Source organism: Anser cygnoides, chromosome Z (assembly GCF_040182565.1).
Source record: "Anser cygnoides isolate HZ-2024a breed goose chromosome Z, Taihu_goose_T2T_genome, whole genome shotgun sequence".
NCBI classification, from domain to species: domain Eukaryota; kingdom Metazoa; phylum Chordata; class Aves; order Anseriformes; family Anatidae; genus Anser; species Anser cygnoides.
This window is the reverse complement of record NC_089912.1, coordinates 57709459-57725600: the sequence shown is the minus strand read 5'-3', so window position 1 is coordinate 57725600 and position 16142 is coordinate 57709459.

Below are 16142 nucleotides of genomic sequence, written 5' to 3'. Positions count from 1 at the left end.
TCTGACATTTTGAAGTGAGGACGTGTGTTTAATTTGTCTACAGATTGACATGTTTCCCTAGGAGTGGTCATTGCACACATGGAAAGAGATTTGAATCCTAGACGAAAAGTTCTGGGAATATGACCTATCTATTATGAATGCTTGATACACCTATAATCTTCAGTACAGGTGTAAGAGATGAATTTTATGGATGGTGTTATTGCCTAGTTTTTCATGGAGCAGAATAAAAATATGAGTACCCTTCTTCCCCTGAAAAATTTGACCCCTCTGATATAACAGACGTAGATAACCAGGATGTGGAAAATAATACAGGAAAATCCAAGGGAATAAATACAAGTTCCTAGTATTGCGTATTGAAGTGATTATGCAGTCTCATGAATTTTTTAATTATTTGGAAAGTGGGGAAAAAAATATATATATATATGTAATAATCACAAACACTTTTGTTCTGTCACAACCGTTTATACATGAACAAATACAAATCGTATCTCCATGCTCGTACTATGACTTGAGCTTCTGTGTATTTTCTTCCCTTTCTATTTCTAGAGCTTTTGCCATTTCTGTGTTTCCTGAGTATTAATATTCCCCACAGGCTTCTGTATTAGATTCCATTTGCCTTTTGCAAGGACTAGGAAACAGAAAGACAACATTTTTGAATCAACTATAGAAATCACCTAGTCCTGGACTATCTTTTTTGATCAAAACCAATTCACCACCTCCTCCCCTCCCACTGCCCACCTCCACCCTTCACCCCCACCCCCCACAACAAAACCACACATGAAGAACAGAAAACCAGAGCATATATATATATATTGTGTTATATATATATATATATATATAATAACATGGCATCCTGTTCTGATTCTTCATCTGTCTCCCATTGCATACCAACTAGCACCTCAGGTTTGCAACAGTAGAAGTGGGATTTAGAGATGCAAGCAATCACAAAGAAAAGGGAAAAAATAAATAAAAAGAAATCTGAGATGAAGGAAAAGCCCAGCTTTTTGCAGCCTATGATGGACTGAGCATGAAGCACTCTGGATAGGGGATACCTTTGGCTGAGTGAGAGCGCTAGCAGCACACAGCAGTCTTGGAAATCAGCCAGACATGAACAAAAAGTTGTATTTGTAACCTTGTGCTAGGCTCTGATTGGCAACCAGAAAGGTCAGGTTTCATTGTTTTTAATGTTCATTAATAAGCACTGCCTCGAGCCTCTATTGAAACTGCTCATATTTGGACGATAATGATAAGCATATTATACCATCTGGGTGCTCAATAAACAGCACTTACCATTTGCAAACAAGTAATCAAGTGTGTAAGGAAGTGTGCTTTCTTGAAGGGAAAAAAGAAAAACGGGAGGAAATTGGATAGGATACAATGACCTAGTTACTGCTTTCAGAAACTACAGTAACTGTTCAAGGTTCTCTTATCACAGTGAAGCAACTTTAAGGGCTGCTGGCTGCTTTCTGTCTCCTACAAAAAATCTCAGGTGGAGCTGTCAGACCGCAGGGCTCTGTCACCTGTACTGCCAAGTAGCCAGGCTGTCAGGCTTCAGTTGCTCACCCACCTTGTGTTCCCATAGCCATTCACGCTTCTCCTTCTGGCTTCACAAGCTGCCTGTTCTTCATTAATTTCTGCTTTTCAGTTTTAAGGACCACCATGTCGCTGGACTCGGGATCCCAAGGTAGTGCCGTAATATCTGGTAAAAAGAAATATGCAATGTGTGCACACTGCAAAGCAAGCTATGGATCTCTTCCCTTCAGGTCCCACTCTGTTTCCTAGACCTGACTGAGCATTTCCCCATCTAGGCTTCCTTCCCCCACTCACCACTTCTTTGGGCACATCTCTTTCAGACCTCAGACACCAGATTTTACCTCCTAGCTCTACAAAAGCAAATAAATTATGACACGGTTTTAGTTTACACCTTCTAATAACACTGAACTTATTGTCTATTTGCAGGCTGAAGAATTAATCCAATGGGACCTTTTGACTGCAGCACTGCAAAATAATCCCCTTCTGCATGGCTCTTTGGTTTGACCTTCACTTCCTCTCCTACACAGGCTTCTCCCCCAAAATATTTCCACAACTTTCAATCCTCCAGCATGATATGTTGCTATTAGAAGTAAAGCTAGGGAGGATTTGATATTTAAACAATATTACTGAATGCACCATATTCATGTATGCAGAATGTGCTTACTCTGCCATCTGCTTCCGCTTATACGCACACTCAGACTTCTGCCCTCGGGAAGAGAAGAGAGCAAGCACCTGACAGATGCTTAGTCATGATGCTTAATATTTCTGGAAAATATTCAGGTGCTGAGTTTAGAAACAGGAGAAAGGCAGAGTAGAATTAAAGCAAATTCCATATAAATCTATCAGAATTATCTCTCTGGAAGAACTCTTGTAAAGATTAGACGTGGGAAGGAAGTGTTATCACTTTCCCCCTTTTCACACCACTCAGTTGCAACAGCATCATTGACAGTCAGTCTAGGTTTTATTCAAACCCAGAGTTACTGCATAATGAGATCTAAGACCTACTGTATTTATATATCCATTCCCATCTCTTCGGTATCTGAGTACCTTCTAGTGTAACTCAAAGTGATATAATTAGCATCTGTCAAGTGTGGCTCTCTCTCTCCACAGGAGAGGAAGACTGCCTGTGGATTTTCCTTTCTTCAAGTATGCCCAGTGCCATGTGTCTGTATTAGCCAAACTATTTAAATAAAATAAGATAAAATAAGATAAATAAAATAAAATAAAATAAAAATAAATAAAATAAAATAAATAATAAAATAAAATAAAATAAAATACATAAAATAAAATAAAAATTATATATAGATAGTCAGAGAGAACTAAAAGGTCTTTGCACTTGGAAGAAAGAGGACAGAGGTGAGTGATAAATCCTCTGGCAGTTTGTCTGTGAAGCTGTACCTATCCTGGTATTTGGACCTCTGTTGAGACAATATGGAAACTTGCCATCTTAGTTATCCACTGGTTCTTGAATTGTATCTTATGACCTTAAAATTACTTACATATGTCAAGGTAGCTTTTACAGATGGACCCTCATGTGCTCTAGATGGAAGGCTGAGGTTTCAGGATGCAACCAGTACTCTTCAGTCCTTTACCACTTCAGCAGGCTTGGCAGAAGCAATGATACTCCTCTCTGACTCTAGGTGATCTTCCCATGCCTTTTTAGGAAACTACCTGAGCACTTTGGCTTTCCTTTCTTTTCTTCTTCTTGTGTGTGAGGCTGGCTAGGGATTTACAAATGCACAGCACAGTTCATAATAGACATCTAAAATACCTCAGGTTCATTCAATTCCTTTTTTTTCCTGCACCTAAACAGTTCTCTTGTGACAGCTGAGTAGAGCCATTACTTACCAAGGAGTTAGACAGTCATTGAAGCCTCCTGTGTCCTGAGATATGAGCACTTTGTAAATAGCCACTGAGGTCTTGAATATTCAGCATGATGGAATTTGTTTAGTCTAGAGGAGGGAAGAGTGAGGAGAGACATATGTATCTTCAAACATGTAAAAAATAGCTGCAGAAAGGAAATGAATAAAGTGTTTTTCACCTCCACTGTGGCTAGGGCAAGCAGTAATGGGCTTAAATTGTAGTAAAGGAGATTTAGGTGGGACATTAGGGAAAAATTCCTAACTCTGATTGTTAAGGATAGCTATATTTTTCAGAGAGAGACTGTCGATCCCCCATTACTGCAGATTTTTAAAAAGGACTTAAATGAATCTCTGTCAAAAACTGTTTAGGTACAGTTAGGATGGGTAAAAGATTACCTGGTCCCTTCTAGAAATCCCTTCTAGCAATCCCTTCTAGCCCTGCTAACTGTGCTTATGTGTAAAGCCAACATATTCAGCAACCTGATGTATATGTACCTGAGTACTGAGGACATATTTGTCTATATAGCATCCTCGTCATTGTTACTGGGGGAATTTAATTCCATTCCCCATGCATTCTCCTAAGGAAAAGGGAAATTTTTAAAGGGATACCAAATGGTCTTATTTTAAAACATTCTGTATGCTGTACTATCCATTCTGCAATGCATGTTTTAAAAACTCAGTTTGCCCTCAGCAGTATTATTTGTTTTTAAAAACTATTCAAATTGCATTCAGCTAGGATTTGATTAGAAGAAAAGTGAGATCACTTTGCTCTCTGTGCTAGGTAATAAACAGTTGCTCTAACCTTGATTATCTCAGCAACAGAACATAATGTGCTGATCATATGATTTCTGCATTGACATGCTTTTCTGAGAAGTCAAAGTACAAGAATTTTAAATGCTCTTACTCAGGAAATGGGGGAGAAAAATATAGATTTTATTGGCTAAAGCACGAGTCATCAGAGAAGATCACATGGACTGTCATTCTGTCGCTGTTCAGAATACAATGTACACTCACATATTATCTGTAAGATTTTCCCCATAATATCTATGATAGAAAAAAACACATACACAAATGTGTGTTAAAATGCAGGAGGACAAACTGGTTTTGGTTAAGACCCTTATACACGGACCTACACTGTTTATTAATAAAAGTTGTTAACATCTTTCTTCCCCCTTCTCACTCCCTAGTATGTTTGCATAAAAATAAAAATAAAAGTTAATAATAATAATAATAATAATAATAAAATCCCTGATCTATTGTTGTGGGTTTTTGTTGATGTTGTTGTTGTTGTTGTTTTTCCTCTTTCCATCTTTCCATTCTTCTCTTTAAGGGTTATGACATGTTAGGCTCTTAACTAGGATGGCTGAATTAAGAGTCAAAAAGTTCCTACTTCTTTTATTTTTTCCAGAATCCTGTAAAGCTGCAGTTCAGAATGGAGAACAGAAAAAAAAAGACTTAGAGTGAAGTTGCACTGGGTGAACAAGAGATGTTGTGCCCTGTTTCCCTCTCCGGCTGGGTCCTCTAAGGAGAACTACCATCCTATCATGAAGTGCAAGTGAGAAGAGAATGACAGAATTGGGCAAAGTTATCCAGACCTTTTTCATTTGAAACACAGCTCAAATTTTAGTGAAGACCTGTCTGACACAAGCACAGCAAAAACTTGGAAAGTTGTTGTATGCATTCATCCATGTTAGATCTCATTTTTACAATCTAGTAAAATTGTGCAGAGTAAAACTTCTCATGAAAAGTTTGGCCGAAAATTTTCCCTGAATATGTTCACAAATCAGTTGCAATCTGAAGGGTACTGTGAAGGGAGTGAGTCCTGGGAGGATTTCATTCCTGTGCATCATGGAAGGGCAATCAGGCCTGGAAATCAATGTCTGATTTAGTTTTCCAGTTTGTTCTAAGGAATTTGTTGTTGTTGTTCTTTACAGTATGCTCTTTCAGCTGAGATCCTGTTCTCTGCCCATTTTTTATTATTTTTTTCCCTCTAAGATGCTATACTTTTCTGTTCATATGAGTCCTCTGCACAGGTATCTGGATAAATGTCATTTGGGTGGTTAGTCTAACTTGAGACAGCAGATAAGGAAATGGGATAAAGGCATTTACTGAATTTAGGATGAGTTCCCATATTTCTTATTGGATCCTTGTCTCACTCGGGAAAATAATTTCCTTCTTATTTCAAACTCCTCCCAATTACCCCACTCTAAGAAATGAAAATAAATAAATAAATAAATAAATTTTAAATATATTTATAAAGTACAATGATACATATACATATACATGCATATATGTGTATATATTCTGTCCAGTCTTTGCACATCTTGTCCATGCTGGTCTCTAGGTAATGACTGTCTTTTCCTACAAATGTACATATATAAAGATCCAGTTTATGCAGCAGTCACAAGAAAAGATCAAGGAATTGCCTTTCTCCTACAGGAAAGCTTCATGTGCATGTGTCTGAGTGAAAGAATCATTCTGTCCTCATGGAGAGGGCCATAGTTTTAGGCTTTTTGCTGGCTCACTCTCATATGTTAGTTTTACTTACATTTACTTTACTTTACATTTATCTCATAAATGCTGAAAATGTACTATCTGAAAAAGGCAAGCTCTCTCTGTAATGCAATCCTATGGCTTTAGGAGAGAGGACTTCTTTTGGAAATTTTAACACTTATGGAACATTTTGGGAGGATTAACTTTTTTATCCTGCTGTCTTGGAAGATATTCAACACGTTGCCAAGGGTTCCTCATCTCTCTCAGTAAATCCCTTTCCATCTTTTCTGTGGTGGGTATCTTAATTAAGTGAAACGATAGAAGATTTTGGCCAGAAAATTTATAAATGTCATATGCAGTTGCTTTTTCAGTGTGGTTCCCTGAAAGATCACACAGCATATTGTTAAATGAATGGAGAAGGTAGGTGTGGATGACTGCACAATTGTTATTACAGGACAAAAAAAAAAAGCAATAGCAAAAATATAGTTACATCAGAAATGAAATGATGCCTGCCAATATGAATTTCTCTAATACTGTCCTTGCTAAATAAAAGCAATAGGGAGCCTAAACTGTGTAGGTGCTGGGATAGGTAAGCAGGACATGAACCGTTGAGAAATAATTTAGCAATATCCTATCCTTTTAAAGAAAAATAACTGAAGACTTTGAAGTCACTGTTTGGGATATCGCCTCACAGCTGAGTGTGTGCCAGCTGGACAAGAGATATTCAGCTAACCTGACTTTAATCATTATAAGAAATTTTAAAGTATTAGTTGGAGAGAAGAACTCGATTGATGTATCTGTTGAATCCAGACCTTTTTCTACCAGTTCTTAGGAAATCCCTCCACCATCATCCCTTGAATTTTCTTGAAAATAAAAGATCTGAAATAATTCTAAAGAGAATGTTTCTATTTGACTAATTGATTTCACTGTCTGTACAATCACATTAGGGCCTTGCTAAACAAAATCAGCACAAATAAGACTTGGAGAGTGAAGGATGACAAGAGGTTATTATGGTTATGCATTGGTAACATTACATAAATAACATAGTTTTTTATGTTTATGCATTTGCTAACAATCTTTATCTGGCTTTATTTATTTCTTTATTTATTTTTCTTTCCCTTAGTCTATGATCAGAATTTAAGTGCAGAACACACAGGAGGAAGTCTTGATTTGTTTTACCCCTTCCAAATCCATGGCAGCTGGTGGTTTTGCCATTCATGTCACACGAGCTGGGCCAGCTGCCAGGTTAGCACTGTGTAAATTTTCAGAGAAATAAGCTCAATTTCCTACATGGTCACCTCTTAATAAGTGTTCATAGGAAATATTTGAGGGGTAGAATTTTGCTCCAGACTAAATAGCCTAAATAGAGGTGTCTGCATGTGAGGTAGGTGTCAAATCCCTCTATACTCCAAAATTATGATTATTTGAGGGTCTGATTTATTGTTCAAATACAAGATATATAGTACCAGGTAGGACTTTTCAGGGTATCCCACATTGCTTCCATTTGTCAATTCAAAAAGATATATGCCTTTTTTGGACCCTGTGTAATATCTACCAAGCCTATAGGCTACGATTTGTCTTACTTCATTCACATGTGGGCACCTAAATGTCAGAGTCTTAGTCTGGAGCTGCATCCCTCCAAGCACAACAAAACAATATCAATTTTTAGGTATCTCCATTATATAAGTTGATGGTAAGGGTGGTATTTCTTTTTCTTCTGTCTCTTTAAAAGACTTTTTAGATACAGAAATGTATTTGCTGTTAGGTTTCATCACAACTTCTTATTTCATCTTATGATGCTTGGGATATGAATTTTTCTAGTATGATTCAACTTCCTGTAAGTAAAGTGCCAGCTTTCCCACAAGTGTTACTTTCGGTGGTCCCATGCATTGTGTGCTGAGCAGCAGGCAGAAGGAAAACCTACCAGTCCTGTCTTAGTATTTGGGCTGTGTTGGAAATGGAGGCAAGAAAACTGGTCCCAGCAGTTAGTCATTTCTTAGTCAGGAATTATTTGAAATAAAATCAATATGTCCAAGTTTTAGATCACAGTGACTCCCCACATATTAACATTGTGTTAGAAGACCAAAGAAATAATATTTATTAGATTAAGATATGTTCAAACAGATACGTGAGATACAAAGATTGCCTTCATGAAGCTAATTTTACTATCAAGGACTTTTTTTTCTCCCTAGTATATTGAATTGATTGAAATATTGCTACCTGAAGGCATGGCATTCTTATTTTCTTAAAAAGCTTTGTCTTATTTCTGTTCTTTATCCAGCTAATTAATTTAGCTTTCTATCATAATCTTTCTTTTAATCACTGTCTTTCCAATTTCTTCTTTTCATTCAGATCACCTACTTTCCACTTATGTCCTCATGCTTTAATTCCTTACCACAGAGATCAGTGACTATTTGACTTGCTAAATCATTATAAGAAATTTTAACCCAAGCCTATTAACCTCAGACAAAGTGTTTTGGAGCTTTTCATTTGTATGCAGTAAGGATGCTCTTCAGAGAGGGAAAAAAAAAAAAAAATCCAAAAGAAATAGAAATCAATATCTTAAATTAGTCAAATGTTCAATATGGTATTGGTAGCTGTTACATATTTTTTCTTCTTCTGAGATTTAAATACATATGATCAGCAATTACTGTTACATTTGCATAATAGGACATTTTTTTGATTAGCATATCTTGGACTTCTGTTTGCATTTTTTAAGTGTGGTTACTTTTATTTTTTAATTTGTCCTTTTTGTCTTCTTTATGTTCTGTTATACCTAAACATGTTTTCTTTTGTTCTTGTTTTGTTTTCCTGAGGGCTTGCTGTCTCCAAAAGCTTTGTTTAGTGTTTGTTTTTGTAGTTAACAAGACACAGTAATGGGATAGCAGGAAAGCAAGGCATACGACATATTAAAGTTTAATGAATAAATTGTGAAACCATGTGATAAATACCATTTTTTCACAGGAGGCAGCCAGGAAATGGTGTGATGCAGCAGGAGGTCCTACAAAAACTGTGATATACTTTGTAGATGATCAGTCTTTCATGTTATTTCAGGTTTGTGTACTCTGAGGGAACTTTTTTGTGTTTTCATAAGACATATATTTTGTATGAATTTAAACACCTTAACTGCAACTATAGCCACTGAAAACTTCACCAAAATGAGTTGGACTAAGTTCTTGGTGTAATATCAAGAGAGATGTTTTTATTGACCTTTATTTTTATTAGATTTAGAGCAGTTAGATGTAAGACAGTGTTTAGGTAGCTAAATAAATGTATAAAAAAAATCTTCAGTGCCATCAATTGAATTTTCAGCTGCCTAGAAGTCTCTAATAATTTTGTGCCAGAGCATCCTTATGCCTTTCTGTACATTTTGTTGCTGTTATATTATTTGTAAAATACTGCAATTACTTTAGTATCAGTGCAAAATAAGTATAATTTTGTTATCATTGTTTCATTTCTTCAGACCCTCAAAATATAATAGATTCTTGATACAGTTTTACTCATAATATCTTGAGATCTCATACAAAACGTTAGCCAGGTCAGTTTCATTTTCCTGTTCATGGTTTTGCACTGTGAATTCATTGATTTCTGTAATTAAATGAGTTGGAAGTAAATAACAGCCCTTTGCTGTATGTTACTCATCAGAGTTGATGGCTGAATCTTAATAAGCTGTTTAGTGTGATCTTGAGCCAGAGCAGATAGGTGTTAACAGTTTCCCTAGTGCTACAATTCCATGTAGCAATCTGTGGTTATAATTGACTCTGCCAGGACAAAAGAAAGAGGAGGTGGAATGGCATTAGATTAAAATGAGGCAGCGTAGTGCAGACTGGTTAAGTCAAAGAATACAAAATTCTTTCCATTTTTGTGTAAACTGAATTCAACAGTTAAAATTTTCTTCGTTCTTTCAAAGTGATTGCAGTGTTTTAGATTCAGATACAGGTCTGGAGAAAGAGATCCAAAAGCATTCCCTCTTTGGTAACAGAAAAAAAAATGCAAATATTAAGACATTTAATTATCAAGGATAATGGTAATATTTTTGTAGTGTTCTTTATAGTCTTCAGTGTTCTTGTGTCAATGTTGTGTAGTCAACATGCATTACAAGAGTATAAAAACAATGTTATTGTGGTGCTCTTTGAACTCCAAAGAATCAAGACATGGTTATTGTATTAAAAAGGATAACACAGAACAAGGGTAAGAAACACAGTATCAACCCATACAAAGAAAAACTCTCAAAAAATATATATTTTTTTAGAGTGGTAAAACAGGGGTGATACAAGGAAAGAAGCTTAAGATATGAAATAATTTACAGAGCTTAGAAAAACTGTCCATCCAACAGTTGGTGGGTCTGATTTTATCTAATCTTTGCTCTTGGGTATAAATTTCCAAAATGGTTTGGAATAGTTTAGAAAAGTTTCAGTTGGCCATGAAGAAAAATCATTTTTTACTTGAAACACAGAGAGTCCATCAGTTTGTTTGGAACAGGTGTAAGTTACACTGCCTCCTTTCTTCCCAAGGATCTCATCAATTGCCATGAAGTTACATGAATTGCAAGATGGAAGCAAAGCCAGAGAGCTCTGTCAGGTTTGTAATGATATTCAGCTGAGTGCCTTCTCCCCACACGTATGGCTGTCACACCACATCTCAATTCCTCTGTTGTCTGTGTGTACATTAAAACTAATCAGCTTTCAGTATGTTTCTCCACAGGCTCGTATGAAGAAACATACGCTGCTTGTTGCTTCCAAATGGCAACTCTTTAAAAGTGACTATCAGCATGCAAGTTTTCTCTTGCTTATGAAATAGCTGTGTTATACTGGCAGCAGAAATAGACATTTCTCCCTTCTCCCTTATGACACTGTCCCACACCATGCTTACCTTTACATATGTACTGTTTCCATTCACACCCTTCTGTTGCTGGTCTTTTAAGTCTGACAGACCCTAATAGTTCAGCTTGAGAGGAGACTTTCCAACTGGCATGTTCCTGTCTGATGTATTTTGTCATAGCTGGGAACATCACTTGTGGCCAGAGTCTGATTGAAATGAAAGCAAACTGAGCGATCCATCCTTCAATCACCCACTTGAGGAAAGTTTTGGCATGATTCATTCTCAAGATGTTAATATACAAATGAAAGTACTCTAACAGTGTTTGGAGTTACATAAGATAATAAAAATGAGCACCAAAGTTTAGTTTCAAATAAATCCCCTTACAAGCCATCTTATGATGAATAGGAATCACAAACAGGAAGTTTAAGAGACTGTTTCCTCCTGTTTCGTATTGGACTTTGCAGCTGGTAGCCAATACAAACAATAAAGGAAAAAAATATCTCTGATCTACTGCACATATACAATGTTTTCTTCCTTGTGGCAAGCCAGAGATTTATAAGGCACATGTGGCCATGCTGAGGAGAAATTATGTGTGCTGGAAACACAAGTTTCAGTGCCTTGAAGGCTTTAAGTAAAATAAGCCTAACTGGAAAGCCATTTCAGAAAATCATTCCCAGAGGTGCTTTTGAGTGGCACCAAGGCAGAAAGAAACGGCAGACAGCAATACCTAGCAAGAACCAGCAATCTGAGAGATGCAGATAAATTTCCATCTGGCTGGAAATCCTGAATTTGTATCAAGCACCTGGCTGTCCTCTCCACAGCAACAGAGCTGGAACCAAAAGACCATGCTGGGACACCCTGAGATTACAAAACAATAAACTACCAAGAGGCTTCTCATGCATAATCATCTTCCAAGGAATTCTAATGACAATTGTGTGTTAAAAAGAAGTTAAAGAACTCCAGAAGGTAAAGATGGTAGGAAGGTTGCTATACACTTTTTGTGCAGTAAAAATACAATAGGTATCTGAATAATGTATACTTTCATTTTAATGGAAATAGGTAAATCCAATGATGAGGATACTCATCATGTTCAATAATGTCATTTGTTAGTAGCCATACAGTACAGTAGTCTTAAAGGACTTTGGAAGAGATTAGGAAAATCCAGCTAGCTATTCTAGGGATCACTTAATCCTGTGTATAAGGACTGGGTAAGAAATAATCATCACATCTATGTCAAGTGATAGTGAAAATTTTGAACTTGACAACTATTATAGTGCAAACGGGATGAGCTTTAACCATAGCTTGTCTCCACATAGGCAAATTCCTCTATCTCTGTGAAGATATAAGAAGGAATTTAAAGCAAGAATATGAAAGACTACTAGCAAAATGAAGTTCAGGAGAACAACAGAATACTAGCTAATGCAAGTAAATGCAAAGCTGTCAAAGCTCTGGAATAGTAAGAATACTGAAGGGACAATATACATAAGATTAGCTTTTTCGAAATCCTGGTGCGGTTTCCCTGAGTGGGACATTGGACTCAGTCTGTAGGAGCCTAAGAAGGGACATAGCTGGTAGCTGGTGTGGGAGTGACACCTTAAAGATATCCATTGTTTGGTTCCTACTTACCGATTTAGTAATCCAGGATAGTAACTTCACATAGTAAAAATCTGTTTCAGGCCATGGAGTGGAACTGGAAAATGAGAAGTCGTTCTGCGGAAAACACAGGTAAAATTAAGTTGAATGTTATTCAGTGTAAGAGATAAAAGCTGTGGGTTTCATCTGTCACTAATGCAATGCCCTCCAAAATCTTAGACTAGAATTTTTAAAGGGACTATTGAAAATACACCATTACTTTTCTATTTCAGATAAAAATGAACTTTAAATTTGTTGTTTTCTGAACACTTAAAATAGGGGCAGAGTGCTGCCTAGTAGCCAATAAGATTTTGTTTTCGTATAGACCACTTGTACGAATCAGAGAGAAATTAAGAGTATAATAGATGAGGAGATGAGGAATGTAATTTAATGGAAAAAAAAATATATATATATATATAATATTTATTAACAAAGAGTGTAGAGAATTTTTCTTGGTAAAAAAAAAAAAAGTCAAAATTGAACAATCACAGATAACAATAACTTTGCTAAAAACACATCCATTTCTAAGTTCTCCAGTGAGGAAAACAATAAATACAAATATGTGATAACAAATGGCGACAAAGGAATGAAAAGGAAAACAGACATAGCTACCAAGATGTATTGATTTTTGAAGTTCAGAAAATGGATTAGGTAGTTTAAAACATCAGTGGGAAAATTTATAGTGCATGCTGGTAAGGTAACTTAAGAAATTAAACTATATTTGGGCCATAGCAGCATCTATAACCTTTGCAAAATATAACCTTAGCAAAATATAGAAAGTAAAATTATTAATTCTTTCTGAAATATTTAAGATCTGTCTATCTTTTTATTAAAGATAAACACTATTTTATTACATAATGATGATAAAAGACATTAAATTCACTTATTAATGAGATGGGAATTTAATATTATCTATGACATATGTATGTGTATATACATACATTAAGAAAAAAAAAGTCAGAGAACTTGTCTAAGATACTCTTAAAAAGCTGGCTAAACTCATTGGCCTGTTGATGAAACATTTAAAAATAAATAAATAAATACATACATAAAATTGGAATATCAGGGAAATTGCAGGTGTTAAAATGCCAGACACCATGAATTTGTGGAAAACAATTATCAGGGCTGATTTCATTCCCTCAGAATAAAAGTTAAACAGTTTAGCCAGAAAGTTAAAACAGAAAAGTTTACTACATACACTCAAGAGACTCCATGGAACTTCATTTAATACATTAAACAACAACAACTGTGACTGTGTAACCGTTATACAATAACAATAAAGTTAAATAGATTAAGAACTAGACAAACTGTGAGTATGACATTAGTTACAAATTGATATCTAATACTAAAAGAAGCTATTTCTAATACATACCTAAGAGGACTAAACACAGGTCTTTATTTGTTTCTTAAATCAATGGCTAGGAGAAGCCATGAATAGTCTTAATCTAAACCAGTTAAAAGAATCTAAAATCAAATTTCTATTCCAGGCAAGTCACCTAAGCTGATTTTACAGAAAATGAAGTTTACTTAGTGTGTCTGTTTTCTTTTGTGTGTATGTATGTACATTTATACACTCATGTTCAGGGGTAGAGTGCATGTATGAGTCTATAAATTTCCTCTTGGAAGAAAATCTCTTGTGAAACATACATCATATTTTCTGGGTCAATTTCTTAAATAACAATCCTGTCTGAAAATCTCTCATCTCACAGCCTACTCAATATTCAAGCAACTGATCTCCAAAAAATTAAAAACACTGAAGTGAATGTCATTCAGGAATGTCCAAAGATTTCAGACATAACTAACTTTGATGCTAAGAAGACAACAAAATGTCTTCTTGCCATTTTTTTTTTTCAATGTAAGTCTCTCAGAACCAATCTCTTAAGCCTACAAAGAGCCTATACAATCACAAATACAATCATTGCTGATGTGGAGATTGGACCAGCTACCATAGATGTATCCCAGCAGATCTGGGAGATGGAGCTGGTAGAGTAATGAAGTTCAGACAGAGAGGAGATTGGTAGGGATGGGGTCACAAAACCTAAAGTTGAGCCTTGCAGCTTGTTGACATTGGACCACTCTCTAAGCTGCTGCCGCTTAGGGATGAAGTCATTTTAGCCCAGGAGTCTTGCTAGTTGCTATTCATAATTCATAGTGCTTAAGGCCAGAAAAAGCCATTAGCTCATCTAGGCTGGTCTGAAAGTTACCCCTATATTGAACTATAACTAACCTTTGACTAAAGTGTAATTTGTATTTAGTGAAAACATGTAGTTGAGATCTGAAGACTTCCAGAAACAAAACAGACACTAGGTCCCTTAATTAGATCAGGTTTAAAATGCCAGTAGCCCAAATGCAGTTTTGAGAAGGGCAAAGTTTCAAGCAGACAAAAAAGACTGGCCAAGGCCCTGCTCTTATTTGTCCTTTGCAACACTTTTATCTTTCCATGTGACTCTAGCTTGTCCCATTATTTTGTGGAAGAGAAGGAAAGGGACAGGGAATCATGTAAAATGTAAGTTAAATTCTAAAATGTAAAAGTCGAACGAACAAATAAACAAAAAAAGATTTATAAATCAAAAATATTTTGCTTTTTTTTTATTTAGAAGATTGTTTTTCTCTACCTCTGAACTTGCACCTTTGCAATATTTCAAAAAAAGGTCATGATAATATATTTTTTAAGAGGAAAGCAGGCTAGGAAGACAAAAAATAAACAAACAAACTCAGAAAAAAAAATTTAAAAAAAAGATTTTTTTAAAATGAATGAGAAACTTACTCACCTGATCTGGAAAATTAAATATGATTTATGCATATGATTTAATGCATTAGAAAAATCAATAACAGAATATGTTAACATAAAAAAGATTGCAGCAAGTTAATGTAGATTTTTAAGTAAAAGTATTGACTGAAGATTCTAATCAGCAAAATGCATAAAGGTTAATCTAGAACATGCTTAGGAATAAATGAATTCAATTTGAGTGTATCACTAAAATTATTTTTTGATCTAATGGAGTGATAATTGAATTCTTTTTCTAATCTGAAGCAGGGGAGATAGTAGCACCACAACATAATTACTTGTCTGGTTAAATACATCGTCCTTTTTTTTGTGGAAATAATTTGCTTTCAGATTCACGCTGAGAAGCTACCAGCTCCTCTTTATCATAATATAATTTAACAAAATGTAGCATTCCTTCTTCATCAAATTAAACCAATTTGGAAAATTGAAGAGTCTTTGGGTCTCAGCTCTTCAATCATCCTCCATTGTTACACTCAGATGAAAAAACACGGCATTAAAAATAAAAGATTCAAAAAGGGACTGTCTTTTCTTATAAGTAAGATGGGGGTGGGGTGGAACAGAGGGAAGATGTCGCTTAAGATGAAAATGACGCAAAGGATTTTGTGAGAGACACAGACTGCTTGCTGGGATTGCTGGAGCTCTGTTAAGGCCAGCTCAGGGATGCCTACAGCCAGAGCAGCTTATCCCAGCGGAGCAAATCCTCAGGCTGAGTAACCCTAAGTATCAGAGATAATGACCACATCTGCCTTACTCCACTCCCACATCATGAAAGGCAGCATTACTGCATGGTAACTGATTCACGGACTTTGTTTTTGTTTTTGCAATTCCTTGCAGCAAGTCTTGGTGTGAAGAGTATGTACTTCACTGAACTGATCACTAGTACAGGTTCTGTCCTGTCTGTTAATGCTGGAAAATAGTGCTGCCTATTTATTTTAAAAGATTTCTGAACAGTTTCATCCTCAGAATTGCTGGCTATATAATAACATTATGAGGTTGAAAACTTCTGATGTTAA